We start from the raw sequence: 13,453 nt of genomic DNA on the forward strand, positions 1-13,453 counted from the left end.
GGGAAAATAGTTCTTTCATTGCCCATAACTCTCTTATGCCAAAATGATAATAGCGAGATCCACATAGACCGTGATTGTGTCTTATTAAAGCTGTAGTAAACCGCTGCAGTTAAACAAAACAAAAACAAATGTAAGGCATCCCATGCTAGCAGATTATGAAATACTTACCTTAGAACAAAGCCCACCAGTGGCACGCTGTCACTGCTGACAGGGCTTCCATCTTCCCTTGGTCTTTCTTCTGGGTTCACGGGCTCTGGCTGTATGAGTGTCCGGAACTGGCTGCATCCACAGTGAATATATTCTAAACAGTGCACATTTAGGAGATATTTATTTTACCTACATGTAAGCCTTATTATAGGCTTATATTGGCAAAAACAATTATTTGATCCCCTGGAGATTGTGTAAGTTTGCTCACTAACACAGTAATGAAGGGTCTATAATTGTTTTCAATCGGTGCAGTTTTTAATGATAGAGACAGAATATCAACCAAAAATCCAGAAAAAAACACATGATACAAATGTTATAAATTGAGTTGCAGCTCAGTGAGAAAAAATAAGTATTTGATCCCCTACCAACCAACAATAATTTTGGCTCTTACAGACTGACTGCAGTATGTGTTCATGTGGTACAAATATTAGTCCTTTTAATTTGTTAAAGGTGCTCCTAGCGACAACTTGTGTGTGTATAAAAGACACCTGTACACAGAATTTCTTTCTTCCATTCAAACCTCACCATCACGGGCAAGACCCAAGAGCTGTCAAAGGATGTCAGGGACAAGATTGTAGACCTGTACAAGGCTGGAATGGGTTACAAGACCATCAGCAAGAAGCTTGGAGAGAAGAATACAACTGTTGGAAGAAACACAAAATAACCATAAATCATCCTCGGTCTGACGCTCCATGCAAGATTTCACCTCATGGGGTAAGGATGACTGTGAGAAAAGTGAGGGATCAGCCCAGAACTACATGGGAAGAGGTTGTGAATGATCTCAAGGCAGTTGGGACCACATTCACCAAACAAACCATTGGTAACACAATACACTGCCATGGATTGAAATCCTGCAGCACCCGCAAGGTCCCCCTCCTCAAGAAGGTACATGTGCAGGCCCATCTGAAGTTTGCCACCGAACATCTAAATGATTCAGAGAAAGATTTGGGAGAAATTGCTGTGGTCAGATGAGGCCAAAATTGAGCTCTTTGGCATTAACTCGACTCACCATGTTTGTAGGAAGAGAAATTACCCTAAGAACACAGGCCCGGATTCACAACAGAGTTACGACGGCGTATCTCCGGATACGCCGTGGTAACTCTGAGTTGCGTGGTCGTATCTATGAGCCTGATTCAAAGAATCAGTTACGCATAGATTTCTATTGGATCCGACCGGCGTAAGTCTCTTACGCTGTCGGATCTTACCTGCGTATTTACGCTGGCCGCTAGGGGCGTGTACACCGATTCACGCCTAGAAATATGTAAATCAGCTAGATACGCGAATTCCCGAACGTACGCCCAGCCGACGCAGTGCAGATACGCCGTTTATGTTAGGCTTTTCCCAGCGTAAAGTTACCCCTGCTATATGGTGGCGTACATGCGGCGTATCAATGTTAAGTATGGACGTTGTTCACGCGTCAAATTTTGAATATTTTACGTCGTTTGCGTAAGTCGTCCGTGAATGGGGCTGGACGTCATTTACGTTCACATCGAAACCAATACTTCCTTGCGGCGTACTTTGGAGCAATGCACACTGGGATATTCCACGGATGGAGCATGCGCCGTTCGTGAAAAACGTCAATCACGTCGGGTCACAAGTTATTTACAAAAACACGCCCCCCTGTTCCAAATTTGAATTAGGCGGGCTTATGGCGGCCTATTTACGCTACGCCGCCGCAACTTACGGAGCAAGTGCTTTGAGAATACAGCACTTGCCTATAACGTAAATAGGATACGTTACGCCCGCACAAAATTACGCCGATCTACGAGAATCTGGCCCACAATCCCTACAGTCAAGCATGGAGGGGAAACATTATGCTTTGGGGCTGTTTCTCTGTTAAAGGTACATGTTGACTTACCCGCATTGAGGGGCCATCTTCCCTGAGCCGGAATACTGAAGATGGGTCGTGGGTGGGTCTTCCAGCATGACAATGACCCAAAACATACCACCAAGGCAACAAGGGGAGTGGCTCAAGAAGATGCACATTAAGGTCATGGAGTGACCTAGCCAGACCCTAATACTATAGAAAATGTATAGAGTTGCCAAGTTGCCAAGTGACAGCAAAGAAACCTTATGGATTTAGAGACGATTTGTAAAGAAGAGTGGACCAAAATCCCTTCTGAGATGTGTGCAAACCTGGTACCAACTACAAGAAACATTTTACCTCTGTGCTTACCATCAAGGGTTTCTAAATACAAATTCATGTTCTGATAATGGGCATATTTCTGAGCTCCCATTAGGAGACAGGTTTGCGATTTCGAGGAGACGGGGGGGGATGCTCCCCCAAACACAAGGAGGTCTTGGTCAAGGAGACAGTAGGGCTTCATACAGGTGCTATTGAGAGACCAGGACATGGGCTTGTGCAGTAGGATGCCGTAACTAAAGGCTGAGAGCCTTAGCTGCACAGTTACAGCACCTGATTGGTGCCATGTCCCCGGCCCCGGCTGGCTCCTCGGCCAGGCTCTTGCTGCTTGGCTCAGGGGCTGCGTCGATACCAGAGGGACTTGAGGCCCAGCGATTTCAGAAACCTAACAAAAGAATGCCCACTTTTGCACTTATCCAGAAGGTTTGGAATAAGGCGAGGCAGCTCCAGGGGGTCACAGGGTTCACTGAATTTAGTCTGATCTGGGAGAACAATACATATACTGAACTGGCCAAACTAGATCAGGGCCCTAGATGGCGCCTTCAGGGCATAACACTTCTCAAACAGGTTTTTCGCGGTGGTGCACTGCTCCCATTTAAAACGCTACAATCCAGGTTTGCACTTCCCCAAACCATGTTTTTTTACTACTTACAGCTGCAACATGCAATTAGAGCCCAAGGGGGTGCGGTGGAGTGGGCTCAGTCCCCCACTCCGGTTTTCCGCATCCTAAGAGCCGCATCTGAGACTAAAGGTATTATTTCACATTGTTACAACATGTTGCTTGACTCATTTTTGGAGGTGCACCCCATGAAAGTGGCAGATCAGTGGGAGGCAAATGTCGGACCAAGAACAGGGGAAATGTGGGAGGAGGCGCTGCAGGCAGTCAACAGCTGTTCGCTCAACGTAGCACAGAAGGTATCTCAGTTGTACATTCTACTCAGGGTCCATTATACCCCGGTAAAACTCTTTAAAATGGGTGGGGTCCCCGACCCGATGTGTAACAGGTGCAAGGTAATGTCTGGTGATCTGATTCACCTGCTCTGGCGCTGCCCCAAGCTCCATAGGTTCTGGAAGGGGGTACTGGATATGCTTAATTCTGTGTTCCAGACCTCCGTTCCCCTGGAACAGGTATATTGTCTGCTTGGAGTATTGGAGGGAGTGGTAACGGAGGAGTTGACTCGAATGGCATTCAACAGAGCATTGTTCCAGGCCAGGAGGGCCATTCTCCTGAAATGGAAACTGGAGGCACCCCCCACACTCAAATTTTGGTTGACACACATGGGCAGGATGCTTATTATGGAGAAGTACATATATCAGCACAGGGGAAATGCGGGCAAATTTGACAGGATTTGGGATGCATGGCTTGCCACACCTGGCTTGAGCCCTATGGAACTTGTTCAGATGAGGCTGCTGGGTGGTAATTAGACTTGCCTGTTACGGGCAGGTGGGATTGGAGGGCATGCTACTGGGTATGATTATTACCTGCTAGGTTCTTAAAGGAGAGACTCATGTGTAGTGCACTATATATGTTATGTCTGATATGTCATATTGTTTTTTCCCCGTATGTTTTGTGAGCAATGAAAACTTTTCTGATTTAAAAAAAAGGCTGAGAGCCAGGATAACCCAGGGAGTCAAAGCTGGTTGAGACAGTCTGAGGGACCAATTAAAAGCCAAAGGCCAAGGTTTGGTGCCTGATCAGTGTCGCTGCTGAAGAGAGATCCAGGTGTCTCGGTATTATTTTGACTATGTGTGTTTTTAGCCTAGGTTCACACTGCTGCGAATTCAAAATCGCTGTAAAATGCGTGATTTTACCGCGATTTCGCGGCCGCGATTTTGCCGCGATTTCGGCCGCAATTTAATGTAAATCGCGGCCCGAAATCGCAAAAAGTAGTACAGGAACTACTTTTTGAAATCGCAGATGCGGCGTCGCACTGATTAGGACAGTGCCATTGCCGACAATTGCCGCCGATTTGAGATGCGATTTGACATGTCAAATCGCATCTCAAATCGTTCCAAATCGTACCCAGTGTGAACCAGGGCTAAAAGGTGAAGACCCCTGCATGGAAAACCCTGATGTAAATACTTTCCTTTCTTTTTAAATATGAGTGTGCTGGCAAGCCTTAAAACCACAGTTTGGACTTGCATGGCTCACTAAAATTGCCAGAGCTGAATATGTGACGCTTAAAGTGGATGTAAACCATATTCATGAAATTTGAGCTGGGCACATATATCTGCAGTATTATGTTATATCTCTTTAAAGCCCTATGGTTCCGTAGCTTTGTCCTGCTCCGTTCCTATGTTATCAACCTGATAACTTTTGACAAGCTCTCTGAGACAGGAGCCTGAAGTGTGTGTCCGGGGATGTTGCTATAAATAGAATAGAACAAAGCTAAACTAGTCACAGGCACGCTCTGTATGTGTGTGGAGGGGGTGTGTGCCTTTCCTCCAATTAGCTGTCTGTCTCTCTGTGTATAGCAAGTATCCACGCCCACAGGGGAACCAGGAAGAGAAAATTCTAACAGGACATGAACTTTCTAAACAGTATATAAAGCTGAGGACAGAAGATGTACATGTAAAACTTATGTAGGGAAACTTCATAACTGTGTATCATCTAAGGCTGTTCACTTCACTGGGTATATGTGAGGGTTTACATCCACTTTAAAAGTTACATTGATTCCAAATTTAAATATTTGGGACTATCTTGGTGCCAGATACAGATCCAGTCAATTTCAATGAGAAAACAACAACTTGTATCACAAAAAGTATGTCACAAATTGTTAGATATACTGTACATCGAAAGATAAAATCATATAGGCTATATGTTGCAAAATGCACAGAGAAACGTAAAAAAAAACGCTTCATCCTAAGCCTACAGTCCCTCCTTTAATCATACTTGACTGTTCAATTCAGCATACATCATAATAAGACTGTGTTTTCTATATGTGTTTTGTGGCATTCATTCACTTCCTCAGCAGAGTGTGGATGAAATGTATATATAATAATAGATTGGTATCATCTCAAATACATATATATTATATCCATCGAACATTGATAAGAGATGTTTACTGACATTCATGTTACACATTACAAAAACCCTATGATAAAAAGATTTTTTTTTTTTAGTATAGTCCTTTTTCTGTGTAACATAAATGCATATTTATGCAATTTCTGACATAACTGTGCACAGCCATTGATTTGTATGAGCAAACGTACGCAGCACCTGTGGCTTCCCGGCTAAAAAATACACCCAAATATTTACATAAGGTCCCAGGCACCCTTAGCTGGTACCAACAAGCTGAGCTGAATACTAAAGTTCACTTTCAAACCTCAAAGGGATTCTATCTCTTGCCAGTTACAATATATGTGCAATCCACCAAATATGGAAAACCCTCTGTGGGCAGTAGAGCAAATCATGAAATATGTCCTTCATTATAAATACACCTCAAGTGTTCAAAAGTGCAGATATTGGTTTAGCCTGTGTTTGGGGATGTTAGCACTCAGACCATGGAGATTAGCTAAAAAAAAAAAAAAAAAACACCAATGCAATACAAATGGTAAATACATAAATACGTACACACACATACACCCACACAGGTTAAGTGGTGTTTTATTCAGCCATACCCACTATGCGCACTTAGGGCCAGATTCAGGTAGAGCGGCATATGTTTAAGCGGGCGTAGCGCAGCTCATATGCGCTACGCCAACGTAAAATAGAGAGGCAAGTACAGTATTCACAAAGCACTTGCTGCCTAAGTTACGTCGGCGTAGCGTAAATGGGCCGGCGTAAGGCCGCCTAATTCAAAATAGCAAGGCAGTGGGCGTGTAGTATTATAATGAAGCGTGACCCCATGTGAATGCATGGCCGAACGAATGGCGCATGCGTGCGCATGCTCAGAATCACGTCGCAAATACTCCCTAAGATACGTTGGCTCAATGCTTTCGACGTGAACGTAACCTACGCCCAGCCCCATTCACGTACGACTTACGTAAACAACGTAAAATCCGACGGCAGTTCCGACGTCCATACCCTAAACGACTTAGACCAGCTTTTTGGTGGTTTAACTTTGCACCGGAAAAACGCCTTACGTAAACTGCATAGATTACAGCGTGAATCGGCGTATCTCGCTCATTTACATATTTGACGCGTAAATCAACGCAAGCGCCCCTAGCAGCCAGCATAAATATGCACCCAAGATACAATGGCGTAGGAGACTTACGTCGGTCGTATCTTGGCAAAATTCAGGTGTGTCTCATTTAAAGAATCAGCGCATAGATACGACGGCTCTCATTTGGACTTACGACGGCGAGAGAGAGAGAGAGAGACTTGTAAAGCGCAACACATGCGAACTGAATCGCCTCTGGGCGCTGTATCCATTTCATGGGTAAGGAATCCCTTGACCTCAGAAGAGATGGGTTTTAATCTTTCTCCTGAAGGCCAAGTGGTCCGACTCCAGTCGGATGGTGGTTGGTAGTGCATTCCACAGGCGAGGTCCCTGGACTGCAAATCTTCGATCTCCTTTGGACTTGTATCTGGCCTTGGGTATCTGGAGGAGGTTTTGATTGGTGGATCGCAGAATGCGATTGGGGTTATGGGCTTTTATTTTTTCGCATAGATATTGGGGGCGTTGCCTTGAATACACTTATGTATTAGGCAGAGTGCCTTGAAAGTGATTCTGTATTTTACTGGCAACCAATGAAGGGATCTCAGTAAAGGTGAGATTGAATCCCATGGTTTTTTCCCAGTCACTAGTCGAGCGGCCGTATTTTGAACGACTTGCAGGCGAGTGATTTGGTATTTGGGGAGTCCTAGATAGAGGGCATTTGCGTAGTCGAGTCTGGAATTGATGATTGTTCCCACCACGACTGCAATGTTCTCTTTCGGGATAAAGGGCGTGAGTCTGCGTAGTAGGCGCAGCAGATGGTGGGATCCGCTGACTACTGACCCTATTTGTGCATCCATTGTCATGTAGGTATCAAAAATGACTCAGAGACTTTTGACTTTGGTGCTAGGGGTGATAGTTTTACCCAGAATGGGTGGGGGAGTCCATGTTGACGCGTGGTGATTTTTCCGGTTAGCGTGAAACAGGAGAAGTTCTGTTTTCGAACCATTGAGTTTAAGATAACTGTTTGTCATCCAGTTATCTATTAGAGTGAGGCATTTCTCTAGTCCAAGAGAATGATCCTTTTTGTTGCAGATGCGGAAATACAGTTGTGTGTCGTCTGCATAGGAGTGGTAAAGTAACTTCTGGTTACTGATGATTTCAAAGAGAGGGCGAAGATAGATATTAAACAATACGGGCGATAAGGGAGATCCCTGAGGGACTCCGCATGACACCGTACGTTTTTCAGAAGTGAAAGACCCCAGTTTCACTATTTGTGATCGGTTTTCCAAGAAGGAGGAGAACCAGGGTAAAACACATTCAGCGACTCCGGCTACTTCAGCTAGCTTAGCCAGTAGTAGTCCGTGGTCTACAGTGTCAAAAGCCGCGCTTAGGTCCAGCAATATCAGGAGACAAGATTCTCCTTCGTCCCTCTAGAGCGTCATCCCATATTTTGAGCAGCGCCGTTTCTGTTCCGTGACCCGGACGGAAGCCTGATTGAAACGGATCAAGTAATTTATGGGTGTCTAAATGCAGTTGCAGCTGTTGTACAACTACTTTCTCCATTACCTTGGAGAAGACATTTAGAGCTGTTATGGGCCTCCGGTTGTTTGAGTCTTTGGGGTCGAGGGTAGTTTTTTTTAGAATTGGTTTTATTGTACCTTGTTTTAGCAAGGTGGGCACCATGCCCTCCTTGAATGATTGGTTAATGAGCTGCGTGATAGCTGGTGCCAGTATATCGGCACTTTCTTTCAGCAGTTTAGTGGGGATGATATCATTGGGTGCTGTGCTATTACGCAGAGTCCCGATGATGTTTTTAGTGGCATCGATGGAAATGGTTTTTAGAGTGAATTTTGGTGGTTGCGATGGATTTATGTGGGTATTAGGTTTGTGATTTGGGGGGGAGTTGGTGACGGTTCCATTTTGCTGAATACTTTCACCGATTTTTTCAATTTTATTAATGAAATAATCTGATAATTTGTTGCAAAATTCTTGTGAATCAGAATTGGGGGCCTCTAAACAAGCTGGATTCATAGTCTGAGTGACCAGCTTGAAGAGTTCTCGGGGGGCGGTTAAGGGCATTTGCGATGATGTTGGAGAAATTATTTTTTTTGGCCGTGAAGATTTCTTTGTGATATTTCTTTGTTATTATCTTGTAAATGGTGTGGTTTTTATCTGAAGAGCACCTTTTCCACGCAGCTTCTGCTCTTCTACGCTCTTGCTTTAGCAACGTCAGCTGGTCATTAAACCAGCTGGAGTTGTTTTTCCGGATGCAAGTTTTGCGTCTTGGTGCTACTAAGTCAGCTGACTGTAGTAGTGCCTTGTTGATGGCGTCAAGTGTTTCTGTGGCTGTTTGTTTTTGTTGGGTTGTTTTTATTTTGTTCCCTAGTGTTGTTTTGAAGATTTCCGAGTGGAGCTTCTTCTGAGATCTAGTCCAGTGTGTTGTCACCGGTTTTGTCGTTTTTTTTGGGCTGGCATTTTTGGTGATTGTGAATTTGATGGCATGGTGATCGGTCCATGGTTGCGGCTCATTTCCCAGGACGTCAATTTCCAAATCTTGTTTGAAAATGAGATCGAGCGTATGGCCTGAGGCATGAGTGGGGCCTTATATTAGTTGCTGCAGACCTAATCCTTCCAGATGGTCGATGCAGGCGTCGGCTACGGGGTCCAGGGAGGAGTTTGCCCAGAGGTTGAAATCCCCAAGCACCAAAAGGTGTTTGATGTTTAGGGTATATGTGGAGATGAATTCAGTCAATGACGTGAGAAGGTGCGTTTTTGGGCCTGGTGGTCTATAGCAAAGTAGCATATGGACCGTATCTTGGGGATTTGTTTGCAGCTGCAGAGTGAGGGTTTCCATGAATGGAAGCGAGTTTTGAAGGACTGGTTTGGTGATCGAGAGGTGAGTCTTGTGGATCACCGCTAGGCCCCCCCCTCTTTGCCCCACTCTGTTTTGCATTTGAATGCGATAATTTGCTGGCACCAATTCTGCTAGAATGGTGTTGCAGTCGGCTGTCAGCCAGCTTTCTGTGATGAAGAGGCAGTCTAGATCGTGTTGAAGGATGAAATCATAGATTTCTTGTCGGTGTTTTACTGCCGATCTTGTGTTGACCAAATCGCATATTATGCGCTTGGGCTGGGGTACCTGCGCGTAGTTTTTGACTGTTGATCGTCGATTGATTCTCAACAGTCGCTCATTCCTTAGAGCTTTTTTGGTGACAACTGGGAGTATAGAGGCGAATTGTTTTAGTTCCCGGATGGTTTCTGCAGAGTATTTTAGGTAACCTATGGTCGCAGAAAAAAACGCAGGAAAGTAATGTTGATGGGGGGGTCTTATATGGTGATGGGTGGAAGACTGTCCAAGTGAGCCGTCACTCGTTGAGTCTTCTCTCCCCGATTGGTCCAGAGGAAGGCGAAAAACCCCAGGCGTGCTGTGCCAATCTGCAGCGATCGGGGGAAAAAATTCCTTCCTGACCCCTTAATGGCGATCGGTGCAACCCTGGATCAATTGGCTAGGGGGTGTGGGGGGGGGTGTGGGAGTCCTGTTTTTTTGTGCTGTGTCTGCAGCAGCCGAGAGCTGGGAGGACCCTGCCTGGCTGCACTATCCCTGGGGAGAGCCGACTCATTTGAGAGCGTCCTGCTCTCATTATCCCTGGGGTGAGCAGACTAAGATGAGAGCGTCTGCTGCACCGCTGAATCTATATATCAAGAGTTCCAAATTTATTAGCTGCAAGCTTGTTCTGGATCAGTGATTGAAAAAAATAATGAAGACTCCTGTCTTACCTCCTGTTTCAAACTCCTGGTTTTTAACTCAGGCACTTTTGGTCAAAGAATGCACTTCTGGTTAGAGAGTCCACATGTGAAGCCACCATCAACTAGGAGCCAGCTCCTCTGGGAGCTTGTACAGCCACTTTATACTCACCTGTGAAGACCTGTGAACAAACACACACCTGTGAACAATTAAACCCTCCCCTTAATTAGCAGAAAGGAAAAAGAAAAAAGCTGTTTAAAAAGTGTCAGAAAAAGAGGGGGAAAAAATCTGCAAGCAGAAGCAGATGATAGCAAACTCCTGGTTTTTAACTCAGGCACTTTTGGTCAAAGAATGCACTTCTGGTCAGAGAGTCCACATGTGAAGCCACCATCAACTGGGAGCCAGCTCCTCTGGGAGCCTGTACAGCCACTTTATACTCACCTGTGAAGACCTGTGAACAAACACACACCTGTGAACAATTAAACCCTCCCCTTAATTAGCAGAAAGGAAAAAGAAAAAAGCTGTTTAAAAAGTGTCAGAGAAAAAGAGGGGAAAAAAATCTGCAAGCAGAAGCAGATGATAGCAAACTCCTGTTTTTTAACTCAGGCACTTTTGGTCAAATCAGTAGATACGTCGGCTTAAGTCTCTGTGAATCCGGGCCATAGTAGTTTGTAGGCTGCAGGGGCCCAGGTGGTAGGCACAGTACACACAGGGTGAAGTTGCAGAAATTGTAATATCAAAATATTCCAACATACAGCAACAAAGTCTATGCAGAGCTTAGAACTGGCAGCAACACTCGCAGAAGCTTATACAGTACTTGCAAAGAGCGATGCACTACAACCTGCAGCCCTGGCAACATTCCTTACGCTGCCACTCCTCTTCTGGAACCTCTCCCTACGCTAGGCACGCTCTCCTTGTCAAGCAGATTCCTGTCCCTAACCTAGCCACACACAAAATATGTGCCGAATGCAGTGGGACAGTGCTTTTTATAAGCAATGCCACAGGGGTCACCAGGGTGGCAGCATCCAATCGGACAGCAGTCCACCCAATGACACATTCCAAGGGGAATGTCCATTCCTTCTTCCTCCACTCTGTCTGCCAGGCAACTGCAACAGCACCACTTGTGCAGGGCGTCATACTGCACCTGCCTACAAGTTACTATGTAACCACTATGTGTGCACTGACGTGTTTCACTGCTGGTCATGGTGCAAGGGGTACCTGGTATGAAGCAGACACACAAGCTTTGTATTGGTTTAAATTGGCAGTCTATTTATACTGCTCAAACTTTTTTTTTTTAGGTTTTGGATATCATTTGAAAGCAAATGCCAAGCTTGTTCTTGATCTCTGTGACCTCCCTGGAGAGATTTACCGTCTTTATTTATACTGGTAATCACTGTCTCTGGTATAGAAAGTTAACGTAAATGAAATATTTTAATGTTTTCACAGAAGCAGGAGGTAAGGGAAATCTTCCAAGGGGGACATTAAAAAAATCCTGACAGATGCTTTAACCCTACCCTATCCAAAATAATAAAAAAAAATTGTCAGTTAAGCCATGTTTGTTGAACCCACCCCGTTCCCCTCCCTCCTTCTTCTCTGTTCTGTTCACTTCCTGCTTGTCTGATTGTTACTCACCACCATGAAGGGAGGCTTTACTGCGGTGGTCAGTAACGTGCTCGCCCCCTCCTGAGAACTACATCTGTGTGGCAGGACGCTCTCTACGTGTTAGAGAATTCAAGGAGGTGTGAATTACTGGGCATGCCACAATGCATACTGGGAAATGTAGTTCTTACATGAACAAGCGCCGCAAACTAGGAAGTGAATGAGAGAACAGAAACTAGAATGCGGGAGGTGATAATGATGAAGGAATTTAATAGATATTTACTCGTTTTTTAACAGAATCATTACACTATTCTGCCTGTCTACCTTGCAGACATTAATTTTAGGCAAAAAAATGTTTTCCTTTACAACTCCTTTAACATTAAAAAGTCTCTGTACCAGTATTTTATCCTATGTAGAAATGTGTAAATACAGTAGCTCTTGAACATTATAGCTGCTTACCTTAATAGCATACCCTTGTGATGAAAGGTGAAGTAAAAGTCTCATGCCTTTGTAAGTCCTGACTGACTTCTAGGTTGGTTCTTTTAGGACAGTGAAGAGCAGACTAAATATTAAATATACATGTTAATTATAATAATTCAGAAATGTATAAAGTTTCCAAAAAGTAATTTCTGACAGTGCTCAGAATTCATCCATAGAAAGACATCTTTAGATGGAAAACATCTGAGAACTCAGAATATATCCCATTATAGTAGCTTGTTTATTTCATGGAAGCTTAGTTTTGTAAACCGAGTCTGTGGACAATATTTGTGAGATGTAAATATTTTTCTGGGAGCACTCAGCTAGAATGTATAAAGATTAAACTGCTATAACACAAAAACACACATTTGGATATGGATGACTATATGCTCAAAACAAATATGCAACTTAAAATGCAAATTTTAGCTTTTCTATTACCACCAAGAGCTGTTAAGAAAATGCAACATTTACAATAATGTGTACTGTAAAATGTTTTGTGAAAAAGTATTTAAAAAGGAGAGCGCTAAGAGACAATCAACTAGTCCGCAGATTAAAGAGAAGTTAGTAAAGCCCAAGGGATTTTACAGTATGTGGGATTTATTCCCGTAAGACGGCAGCTTGGTAAAATCTTTCAGCTGTAATTGTACTAGAAATACTGTAGGCTTATATTTAGAGGTAATGAGACAAGTATGGTGTGACATTATTACTACTGGCTCTGCAGGGTAGCTAATTTATACCCCAGTAGGTAGGCAATACACATGTAGATCTCTCACAGAGAATGACAGTCGGTGAGACATCTTTCTATAATTGATTGTGCTATTCTGTCAGGACCTGCTGTAATGTTAATCTTGCATAGAGACGTGCATATGTGTAAAGCATTAATTTCTGGTAGCTTTTCACTCTCTTTAATTTTTTGCTGCCCACATAACACATATATGCACCCTCAAAGAAGCTGGGCTATAAGACCCACACGCCGCACATCTGGGGGAGCTTTCTATGCTGAGGGGCAGATCCTCATACATTTGCATGGGCGCAGCGTATGTGAGATACGCTACGCCGCTGTAACTTACCTTGCAAATGTTTGAATCCTGAAAAAAATTGCGCCGTAAGTTACGGCGGCGTAGTGTATTTCTCGCGGCGTAAGGGCGCAGAATTCAAATGCGGTGAGTAAGGGGCGTG

At 44.2% G+C, this 13,453-nt stretch overlaps 1 protein-coding gene across 4 annotated transcripts in view; it reads left to right on the forward strand.

Annotated features, from left to right (window-relative positions):
• Window positions 1–13,453, forward strand: part of TPK1 (thiamin pyrophosphokinase 1) — a 689,236-nt gene that overhangs the window by 363,880 nt on the left and 311,903 nt on the right. The gene's annotated exons all lie outside the window — the stretch shown is intronic.

The sequence above is a fragment of the Rana temporaria genome, chromosome 5 (assembly GCF_905171775.1).
Source record: "Rana temporaria chromosome 5, aRanTem1.1, whole genome shotgun sequence".
NCBI classification, from domain to species: Eukaryota; Metazoa; Chordata; class Amphibia; order Anura; family Ranidae; genus Rana; species Rana temporaria.